This window comes from Protopterus annectens, chromosome 1.part2, assembly GCF_019279795.1.
Source record: "Protopterus annectens isolate FY-2018-M chromosome 1.part2, PAN1.0, whole genome shotgun sequence".
NCBI lineage: Eukaryota > Metazoa > Chordata > Ceratodontiformes > Protopteridae > Protopterus > Protopterus annectens.
In genome coordinates this window covers 1090614521-1090626221 of record NC_056727.1, presented here as the reverse complement: position 1 = coordinate 1090626221, position 11701 = coordinate 1090614521, and positions in this window count along the sequence as shown.

Genomic DNA, 11701 nt, shown 5'->3' with positions numbered 1-11701 from the left:
TTTTGTGTTCTGACATCATGTACAGGTCGTAAAGTGTGTTTCCTGTCTTCCTCTCACAGGTGCTGAGGTTGGGCTGGTTCACTGCAGCAGGAAAGCTAATGTCACTGGCTCAGATAGTGATATTGATGAAAGGTGTGTTGAGGCACAGGCATGTTTGCCAGGGTCTGTCGTTGGGCCACCAATCAACAGTACACAGCTGTCCACCCCATCCATGCACGCAGTCATACTGCCAATACATCCCTCATCACCAATGCCCATAGCTGAGGGACAGTTTACAGTCGGCAATGGCCAGTACAGTGTGGTACCTATGGCACATGCATCTGGACACAGCAGCCATACCCAGAGGTCTCTAACGGTACCACATAGGCAGATGTCCAGGGGTTCTCGTCGGAGCACTGCTGGTCATCATGCCCCTGGCAGATGTGTCTTACAACCTCACGCATGTTCCAGGCTGTCATGGAGGCACAGGCACGTATGGAACGGTACACCAGACAGAGACTAAGGGCACAGAGGGCACATAACACTGCTTTAACTGACAGTATATGTGACCTAGCAGGTGCCATCCATAATTACACTGAGGTCATGGATAGACGTTGGGGTGAGACATTAGATGTCCTCCACAATGTCATGTCCATGTGTCAGAACAGTGTGGGATGGGTGAGATGTCGACGTGGACATATGCCAGCAACATCAGCAGCTGGAAGTCGACGCGGACGTCCCTCAAGTCACAGCCACTCCAGTAGTGCCAGTACCAGCCCCAGCAATGTTGGGGGTGGACTGTCCATAGACCGTCCCAGAAGACCACGTGCACGTGGCTCTGGACAGTCCCAGCAGGGACCTGGGTCCAGTGTACATCCATCTACCACTGGGGATAGTACCCAGTCTGGCTTAGTACCTGATAGTGTCAGTAGCATTCCTGCCAGGCACAGGTACCGTATCCATGGTCAGAGATGGTGATCTGTAAAGCCTGGCAGGTACAGTCTGTGGCTGTCCCACAAATACCTGTATATGGCAGCCACATGGTGGAACTGTGTGCATGCAGACACACACACACACATGAACCAGACACCTAGGGCTAACACATACCCGCACACATTACATCAACATTGGCCCATAGCAGTACTCTTGCCCCTCACACACACACACACACACACACACACACACACACACACACACACACACACACACACACACACACACACACACACATGTTGATTTGATGGCTCACTGTAGGCCTTTGGCAAACCAACAACACACCATGTGCATATGATGAAACCTGTGCCACCTCCTGTCATCTGTAACATCGATGCAGGAACAGACTACCTTGGTGCTGATGCACAGGGTGACTTTATAGCAGTATAGCAATGTTACCATGTTATCAGCAGTAGAGTGTAATGATATGCTTGAAGGTGCAGCTGAGCAGGCATGATGCATTAAAGCTGTGATTGTCATTGTAGTATTGTTTACACCAGTGTTAGTTAAAATAGTGTATTGTCCACCCACGTGCCACTTGGCTGATGTGTGTAGTATTGGCAGCATGTGTTGGAGAGTGGACAGTATGTGTGGGACGTGTGTAGCACAGATTTGCAGGTGTACATTTGTGAACATGGTGGAGGTGCACTGTCTGCGTGTACGTGCATAGTGGACACATGGGCAGGGTGACATGCCCTGTATTACACAGTAACACTCCATAGTTTCTATTGGTGGCCAGTATGCATTGTACTACACACATTTCGGAACCTGACTACACATGTGTGTATGACATGATTTGACACTGTGCTGTGGATGATACTTTTACTATCTGTCATTGTTTTGCATTCTGATATTATACATAACTTCAACAGCCTGACCATAACCAATCGTTAGATGATGTCTTGACAACTGACACACAGATGTAGGACACACGGCAACATATGGATCCTTCAGGTACCATACTATGCCAGTAACCAGTGGTATTCAACTGCACCCATTACGGAGACCACTCCTGTTTGGCATTTAGCTCTCTTAGGTCCAAGCAATCACAGTAGGGATATGTCCGTCCACATCTGGTAATGTATACTGTGGCCTATAATGCATTCTCTAGATGACACACACATCCTCCACAAGGGTATCATATAGACAGATACCTGTTGTCAAACCCATGCTGTAAAGCTATAAGCCAAACTATGCATAGTTATCCACCTTTACGGAACATAGTATCCCCACAGTACCACATAGGTAGTAGCCACCAACATGAAGGACAGGTACCGATGTGTACATGCAACCAAGTGGTACTTCATCTCTCCTTTGATAATCACATTTCCAAAGGTATGTTTAAATCCCTCGGTGGATCACATAAGCAATAAGGTGTCTGCATGCATATCCACAAAGGTTGTTGTACACCTATAATGAATAGCCATCATTGATAGACCCTGCTGCATTTGAACAGGTCTGACATATATCTCGGCCATAAACCATCACTCACACAATTCTACAGAAATCGTAATGAGTGTGTGTGACACAGTTGACCTAGGCCAGGGATCACTGCAGTGGATGGCCTTGTTACAAGCATACAGATGTGACCTAAGGTCTGGAAAGCAGCAGCACACTCTTGAAAATATGACAGATGTGTTCTTGGAGAAAGCAGGGTTCCCACACATGCAAACATTGAGGTCACATGTGCGCATATGTATTTGCCACACAGCTACCTCACATGTGCAGTGCACATACTGGTGTCATACTGATATGTCATACAGTAGTAAAAGCAAAATCCACAACCCATTGTCCAACAGTGTCACACCCATAGAGCACACACACACACACACACACACACTCACCAAGTGCAGGATTCAAACCTCTACCTAACTACTTCATGATACTACAGGAATACAGATTTACACGACACGCTATACACATTACTGTGAGTTCTCTTTTCCACAGGTATATTTGTAGAATGGTGACATCATCAGACCTGTTAAAGATTAGTATACCACTTTTAAGGTGTTTGAATACTCTCCAAAAAGGTTGCTCCTCTCCAAGGAGATCACACACACACACTTGTCAAGTGCAGGATTCAACCTCCTACCTAACTGGTTTATGATACTAAAGAAGTATGCATTAACACAACGCGCTATACACATTACTGTGAGTTCTCTTTTCCACAGGTATATTTGTAGGATGGTGACATCATCAGACCTGACAAAGATTAGTATACCACTTTTAAGGTGTTTGAGTACTCTCCAAAAAGGTTGCTCCTCACCAAGGAGATCATACCCACACAGACACACACTTGTAAAACACAGGATTCAAACCCCTACCTAACGGGTTTATGATACTACAGGAGTACACATTAACACAACGTGATATCCATGTTACTGTGAGTTCTTTTGCCACAGGTATATTTGTAGGATGGTGACATCATCAGACTAGACAAAGTGGGTTACATTAGGTGACATTGGGTGGGCTACATAAAAGGAATGTCTAAACACTTTGGCCATGTGATCATCACAGGACAGTTTACTATCTAACTGTGTCCCCAGGGCCTTCATGACTTTCTCCATACATACTGGAGTACCACCTATGTGGTCATTTGTTTGCACTTTGTTTTAGCCAAGGTGACCAGATGTTCCAGGGTGTTAGAGCTTTTAAATTATAGGAAACATTGGGCAAAGGACATTGTACACAAGTAATTCTCCCACTCAAGGTTTGGGTAGTTGTAATCACCTCATATAATGGTGTTTGATAGGACCTTTATATTTTCCACTGTTCTCAGGAATACTGAATGAGGTTCCTGTGACAAGGTAGGTGATCTGTAGCAGGCTACAATCTGATGAGCAACTTTGGCCAATGTTAGTTGCACTTGCATGGTCTCCAAGGCCTCATGCTGTGCCACTAACCTGACGGTGTGGGTATCCATAAGGTAAATGGGTACACCCCTCCCATTTGTATTTCACTTGTGGTTTTGGGTCCGACAGTCAGAGGGATTGTGAGTGTTTTACATGGAGCATGTTGAACAGCTCTGCATTTGACATAGCTGTGTATGTTAGGCAGTGAACACATCTGAGTAGGTGATATGCAAGAGAGTACAGATGGAGCATTTTGAGATGGTCTGTGTATGGCATGTATTTCTGTCCACTAATGCTCTTTGTGAGGTATTGCTGCAGGCTTTACAGTTGTTGTAGTTGTCTTGTGATGTACATAGCAAAAGTGGGGTTGTACTCTATTACAGTTCTAGTGAGTGATGAGTAGTGTGGAACAATGTCCTCTTCTATTCTGCAGGAGACACATTTTGTGATGAGGTGTGCTACATAACAGGGTTTCCTGACTACTGTGGGGATGTGATTATCACAGTTGTGTCCAGTGTACACCTGTGACCCAAGGTCTCTCGTCACACTTTGTTGTAGTTCTTGGCTACAGAGTTTTTAACAAAGGGGATGACAATTCACCTTTTGGCATTGAGCTAGAGCCCATGGCTTTGATAACAGCCGTCTGTCTCAGTGAGGCCCTTTTGTAGGATGTCCACATCTTTAGTGTTTACAATTATGGCTCCTAGTTTGCAGTCCTCTGGAAACTTCTGTAGCCACAGACCTTCCATGTTAAAGTTTACTTCAGGGAAGTAGATACTAAACAGGACAGGACACAGGACTGGACCTTGTGGTACTGCACCCATCACTGCTCCAAAGTCATACTTAGAGTCTGCTACTTTCACAGTGTGTTTTCTGTCAGTAAGCCTGTTGGCAACCCATCTTGTGACATAGCAATTTATACCTAGTTTAGTGGGTTTATCTATATTTCCAGACTGTGGGGTGGTGTTGTAAGCCGTGTCAGGATCAACATAGGCTGTGTGAACCACCTTACCCTTGTCAACGGTTCTGTTGACTGCTTCAGTGTCATCTATCAGGTTTAGGTGACATGATCTGCATTTTACAAACCCAACATGGTTGTGGTCCAGGGTTTGGGTGTTACAAATGTAATTGTTTATAGGTTGTATGATGATACATTCCATGGCCTTGAAGAACTGGCTTGTCAGGCTAATGGGGTGCTAGTTCCTGGGGTCCTTGGTGTCTCCACCCTTGTGTAGTGGGATAACCATCACTGTGCACCATTCTACAGGCACAAAGCATGAGGTGAGGCTATGACTGCACATGGTGCGTCAGTGCGGTGCCTGTTCGTTCTGTGGTTTGTGTGGAACACAGCCTGTGAAGTTATCTGGTCCCATGGCTGCTGTGATACTGGCTTTGGAGAGTGTTTTTTACCTGTGCAGCCGTGATGACAACAACTTTGCAGTCTTCCATTATAGAGATGTGCTCTTTCATGGGTGAGAGGGGGGTACAGTTAACACTGATCCTATCTGCCAGGATGTTAGCAATATCAGTTGGGTCTGTATATTTAGTGCTATTGAGCTGTAACTCAGAACAGATTTGAGTGTAGCCATGACATGGACCTGTCTGTTGGGCAGAGATCTCCTGTGTAGACAGTATGCAACAGAGTACAGATTGGGTTACATTCAGTCTTGTTGTATGGAGCAACTGTATGAGGCCAGTAATCCTCTTGTTAGGGTACTTCAGTGGTCTTTCTGGCTGCTGAACATGTCTAGTCAGATTCATCACAAGTGTGTTGTGGTACTCTCTGACAGGTCTGATGACAGATGAGTACTGGGAATCTCCTTTGACCTACATGCATAGACCTTGGCAGTTTGTGTGAACACATAGCATGATTTTCTGACAACTTCGTGAATGTGTTTCTGGAATTAGAGATATCTATCCACATTTGTCCATAGATTCCTTATTATCACCTCTGTATTTGGCATAAGTGTGTGAGCATGCCCAGAATGACATTTCAGTATGTTGTTGCCTGACATTTGCTTCGTTTTTTAAGTGTGTGAGCATTCCCAGTATGACCTTTCAGTGTGATGCTGAATGACATCCACTACATTTGTTGGAGTGTGTGAGCATGCCCAGTATAGACATTTATACTATATGTGTATGGAAAATAAAGTTGTATTTTTACAGCAGGGCTCACCTTTGTGTCATAGATCAACAGGGATCATGCTGCACCTGCAGGGCTTCCATGAGACACTTTGCATAGACTTATCAACATTTCTACATATGGGGGAACAGCTATTCTTTATATATTTCTACCCAGAGGCACACTTGATTGTTACTGTGGGTGTACATAGGATGAGGGTTTCACCTCACACTTATACACATTTGCTATGCCTGCACTGCTGTGTACGGTACACCATTTCAGTCTGTACTGTTGCCTATCGTACTGGCTTGAGGCATACTACTGTGCTACAGATCCTAGCATCCAATGTCACGTATATTAGATTACAACTTCATAGCCTGCACAACCCACATCACACCGCCTGCCCTGATGTTCTCTGTCTGCATGGGCCTGTGGGGGAGGTAACCCATATGCCTCTTTAGGGACATGATACAGCATTTCTTTGTGTTTGCATTACTGCACAATCGTCCTGCTGTGTCTATGCCACTGAAATGCTATCATGGTTTAGTGGTTCAGTACTGTCACTATAGTGCACAGTATCCTGGGTTCGAGCCCTGTCACTGCTTTTGATTTTCATGCTGGGCAGACCAGACTGCTTAAGGAAGAGTAAAGCAAATATAAGCACGTTTACCTGACTTTGCACAACTTTGCACTACTTTGCCCGACCTTGACCAACATTGCCCAACATTGCACTAGTTAGCACAGGCTATTTTGTTTACATATACTAAATATTGGTAAATGCTGCTTAGAACTGCTTTATATTGCTTAGAACATGGCAATCATGCCTCTGGTGGTGCTGCAGGGCTGCCTATGTTGGATGCACATACTACACTCCCTATACATGTTTGGAAACAGGTAGTGTCAAGTTAGGCATTCCTTTTATTTTATGTGCGAGTCAGAGAGAGGTATCATTTCCAGGGTTCCTACTGAGCCAGTGTATGTGCTATGCATTGCCTCTTTGCCAAGGCCAAGGCATACTGGGCATTCCTCCTTCTGCCTACTGGGGCAGGCTCAGGTTGTTCCTCCTCCAAGTCACGCTGTGCCTGTGCAGGCCTTGGCAATGGTGGGGGGCTGTTTGGCCCTGCCCCATGCTGTTCCTGCTGCAGCTGTTTTTGCAGGATCATATTGTGTAGCATGGCACATACCATGACAATTTGGGTACATGTAGTTGGTGAGTACTGCAAGGCTCCACCAGATGTGTCCAGGCACCGGAACTGTGACTTGAGCATCCCAAACACATGCTCAATTACATTTCGTGTTTGTGCGTGTGCCTCATTATGGAGTTCTTGTTCAGGTGTGTGTGCATTTCTGATGGGTGTCATCAGCCACGGCTCCAGTGCGTATCCAGCATCCCCCACTAGGTGACCGTCAGGGATGTCCCCATTGGCAAATGTCTGGTACAGCTGCTTCAGATGCCAGATATGGGAATCATGGTAGCTTCCAGGGCAGCCAGCACACACATTCAGTATTATGCCCTGGGCATCACACACGATCTGGCAGTTGATGGAGTGGAAGCCCTTGCAGTTGATGTAGGCCCTACCCCACTCACCGGCTGGTGCTTTGATGTATATGTGCATGCAGTCAATTGCACCCACTACCTCCGGGTATTCCGCTATTTGCTGGAAGAGACGTATATTGCTGGCCAATACCTCATGGGAATTGGGGAAATATACATGATCACAGACGTGCTGACATGGCATTCAGGAACTGGTGCAGTACCCTGGATGCTGATGCCTGTGAAATCCCCATCATATCACCAGTTGGTCTCTGGAAGATACCTGTTGCTAGTATTCTTAGGCCAACACATTCCTTGGTTTCCACTGGGATGGGTTCCCCTCTGTTGGTTCTGTGTGTGAGGCGTGGCCTGCACAGCTCAACAATTTGCTACAGGAGCTCTCTGTCCACTCTATAGTGCCCCACTATCTCCAGCTCATGTAGCCCCTGGTAAGTTACCCTGGGTCTGTACACTCTTTTCCGTCTCCTCACTGTGGGTTGCTCAGCAACATCTGCAATGGCACTACCCTCAGCATCTTGCACATGTTGCCTTATAATAGCAATAGCAGACCCTAACATTTTTTTCTCAGTTAAGCATTTTAAGTTTTCACTTCTCTTTGTATACTGCAGTGTTGCAGTGTTTCTGAGTAAAACATGGGGGACTGTTGTTTGCAGAGTTTTAAGTGCTGGGCTGGGCTAGTGTACTGCCTGTGTAATTGGCTGATTCTGATTGATTTCACCTGGCAGCTTGGCTAGTTCTCCTTGGTTAACTTCTTACTTCTATGTTTCCTTCCTTTTCCCTTTCTGTTTCCACAGGGGGCAGCGCCACGCAAACAAGTGCAAACACGCGTACACGAGCGCACACGTGTGCACACAAGCCTTGCACAGGCTTAGGCAGGTGTACATCCGTGCACACAGGCTTAGACAGCCTTACACAGGCTTACACGGGTGCACACAAATGCACACAGGCTTAGACAGGTGTACAGGTGCTCACACACGTGCACACAGTGTAAGCATCTTTGCAAGAAACTTTGGTTGTAGCCACAGCGTACATCTTCAGTTTCTGGGTTTCAGTTCAGACAACTGTATACACGCCTCTTCCAGTCCTGAGTAACTCACAGCAAACACATGCCACTCTGCTCCAATAAGCTTACAGTCTTTGATACATACCCCCCTCATGATGTCACCTATCTACTACTGTGTTACTCCCCTAATCCTACTCTTATACTCTAGGGACATGGTTCACATGGCAGGGAAAATTGGGATTCACTATCCTTATACTCATTTGCATAGGATTGCCTACTAATGCTTGGTTACATCTCTCACACTGAGCTTCCCCCCTTAGCAACCACTACTCAGTAGCCATGTTGTCTTCAGCCTGCCATTCACTTGCATGGCAGATGAATATTTTTAATAAAATGCCTATTTTTGGCTTTTATTTTTTTGGGGGGGTTTTAGAGCACAGCACGTTTGCGCAACACTGCGCTACGCTTAAACATCAGAGATCGGGGAAAAAATGTTTTATTTTTTATTATTTTGCAACACATATAAATGCCAATGGCCTTATATTTGGCCATTGGCATGCTTCCTCAACTGGATGCATCCTTTATTTGGAGCTGTCATTGCTCCGTTTTGCTATTTGCAGAACGGCACTCAGTTACCAACCGAGTACATTTCTGCAAATAACACTACTCTTACTCGGACAGGTTACTGTTTCCAGGATTGCAAATTTACCTCATTTGCATAGCTTTCAGCAGCAAATGAGGTAATTTACATAACCTAACACTGTTCGTGCAAGAGTCGTTTTAGGAGCTCTCATGCACCCCCCTGCCGGCTGTTCCTGGATCGCTCATCAGGCATATTGGCTGTCTGGAGTCTTACACTACTCTTAGACTCCATGCAAGCCTTCATGAATCCGGCTCTCTATCTATTGAAATATCCAATTCCTAAAATACATAAAATTTATACATAAAATTTATACAATCTGTGTATTGCTAGATTTTGATTTAATTATCCAGTTAAAAATAATCTATTTAATTTATTAATTTTAAATATGTAATAAGTGAAATAACTAAAAAGTTTTTTTCTCTAAAAGGTCATAGCTCCATCTAGTGGACAATCATAAAAACATATGTTTTTATGATTGTCCACTAGATGAAGCTATGACCTTTTAGAGAAAAAAACATTTTAGTTATTTCACGTATTACATATTTTAAATTAATAAATTAAATAGATTATATTTAACTGGATAACTAAATCAAAATCTAAATATACACAAATTGTATAAATGTTATGTATTTTAGGAATTGGGTATTTCAGTAGATAGAATGTGGTTTTGTAAAAGGTTTTAAGTATTTATATTAATTGTAAACCACAGCTCACGACCAGACGAAAACAAGAATTGTTCTTGTTCTTGTTCTTGTTTTTTTTTTTTGGTTGTTTTTAACTTTAACTTGGATTTGAAGAGGAGGAAAGTGCAATAAAGGAGTCTTTTGTAAAACATTATCTGTTTCCAGGTCCTTGTGATTGCTCTGGTCGTGAGCTGTGGTTTACTGGTTCATCGTGCTTTTTACTGACTTGCTGTTTTATTTATATTAATTGTATTACATATTACTTCAACTCTGTTCTTATTGGTCATAGACTAATTGTCAACTATTTAAAAGTGTTGGTTTGGAGAGAACATTTATCTGAGAAAGTTGTTGGGCGAAAACGTAAAATTGAATCTGTCAGCGTTAGTGTTTGTTCGTGCGTTTATTGATTAAAAGCTTGTCAAGTTTTAGAACCGGAGGCGCCTTTGTGCTTTTATGTTTGTTATTAATATCTAATTTTAAGTGATATTCATAAAGTTAGTACTTGTTACATTACCATTTGCCTGTCATCACTACGTTTCTGAGATTAACGGTCGTACAACTGCAGGCCAAGCAGTACGGGTCTCAAATTCAGATGCCACACATTTGAAATATCTAAGAAATCATAGAAATCTAAAAGCAAAGGTGTGCCCAGTTAGCACTCAAAGTACAAATGACTATATGAAGCATATTGTTTGCTTATGATATGCAAACTAATAACTGGTTTAAAATCCTGCTGTAAAATGCAGAGGATAATACCAAAATATATTTGGCATACTTGTACAATAAGACAGTTTCCAAGTATAATTAACCCGTAAGCATCTTAAAAGTTTTTTTAATTTACAAGTATAAGTATACAGTAGATGTTTTATAGAAACTCATGTGCATCTACAATTAATAATTATATATTTTACTGTACACTGCTTTCCTTTTACATGAGAATTTTGGCCCAGACGTTGAATGAAAAAAAAAAAGAATTTCTTGTCAGTTCTGACCAGTTGTCTTACCTGACTGACAACTAACCAACTAACTAGCTAACTAACTAATTAACCTACTACCTAACCAATCACAAATTATACCAACCTGCCAAAAAAGTTATTCAGTCATTCTTACACTAAAATGATAACTTCATTTTGCCTTTAATGCACTACAATCTAAATTAAAACCCAAACAGCAACATACACTGCACTTCTGTATACAGTTATTACTGGTGAATTTGACTTCGGACATGACATTTTTTGAATATTTTGTGACTTGGCAAGAAACATTTTCAGATTTTAGAAGAAAATATGCACAGTTTATGTGTATAAGAACTATTACCTTTCCTAATTAAAGTTTGGCATAATGATTTACATGATTATTCTGGTTAATAACTTTCTGTAACTTTCTCTCCCTATTATTTAGTTATTTTTTCTCTCTCTGCTCCTCTGTACTCCATTTTCCTATAATTCTCCTGTTGTCCACTATCAGTGTAGCCACTATTTGGCAGTAACAGATGTTTAGCTCATCTAGAATCTGAAAGTACACCTCTTTTTGTTTGGTGTCATTCTTTGCTTCTATGTGCTCATTATACGATGTTCTAGCCTTCTTTTTCCATTTCAGAGTTTTCTAATTCAGATGCGCAGGGAGTAACTACAACATGTACTTGTAGGTGTCCTTTCCTTCAGCTTTCAACAGTATATCATATCATATGTAAATATAGTGAGATACCGCCACAGATATACTTGCCTACACATCATATTAATCTTATCTAGCTCCTGTGTACCAACCGATTTGGGGCCAAACTGACAATTTTGTAGTTACAAAGGACCTTAAAATCTACTACAATCGTATATCATATACTAATATTGCATATTTGGGAGGATATAACATTT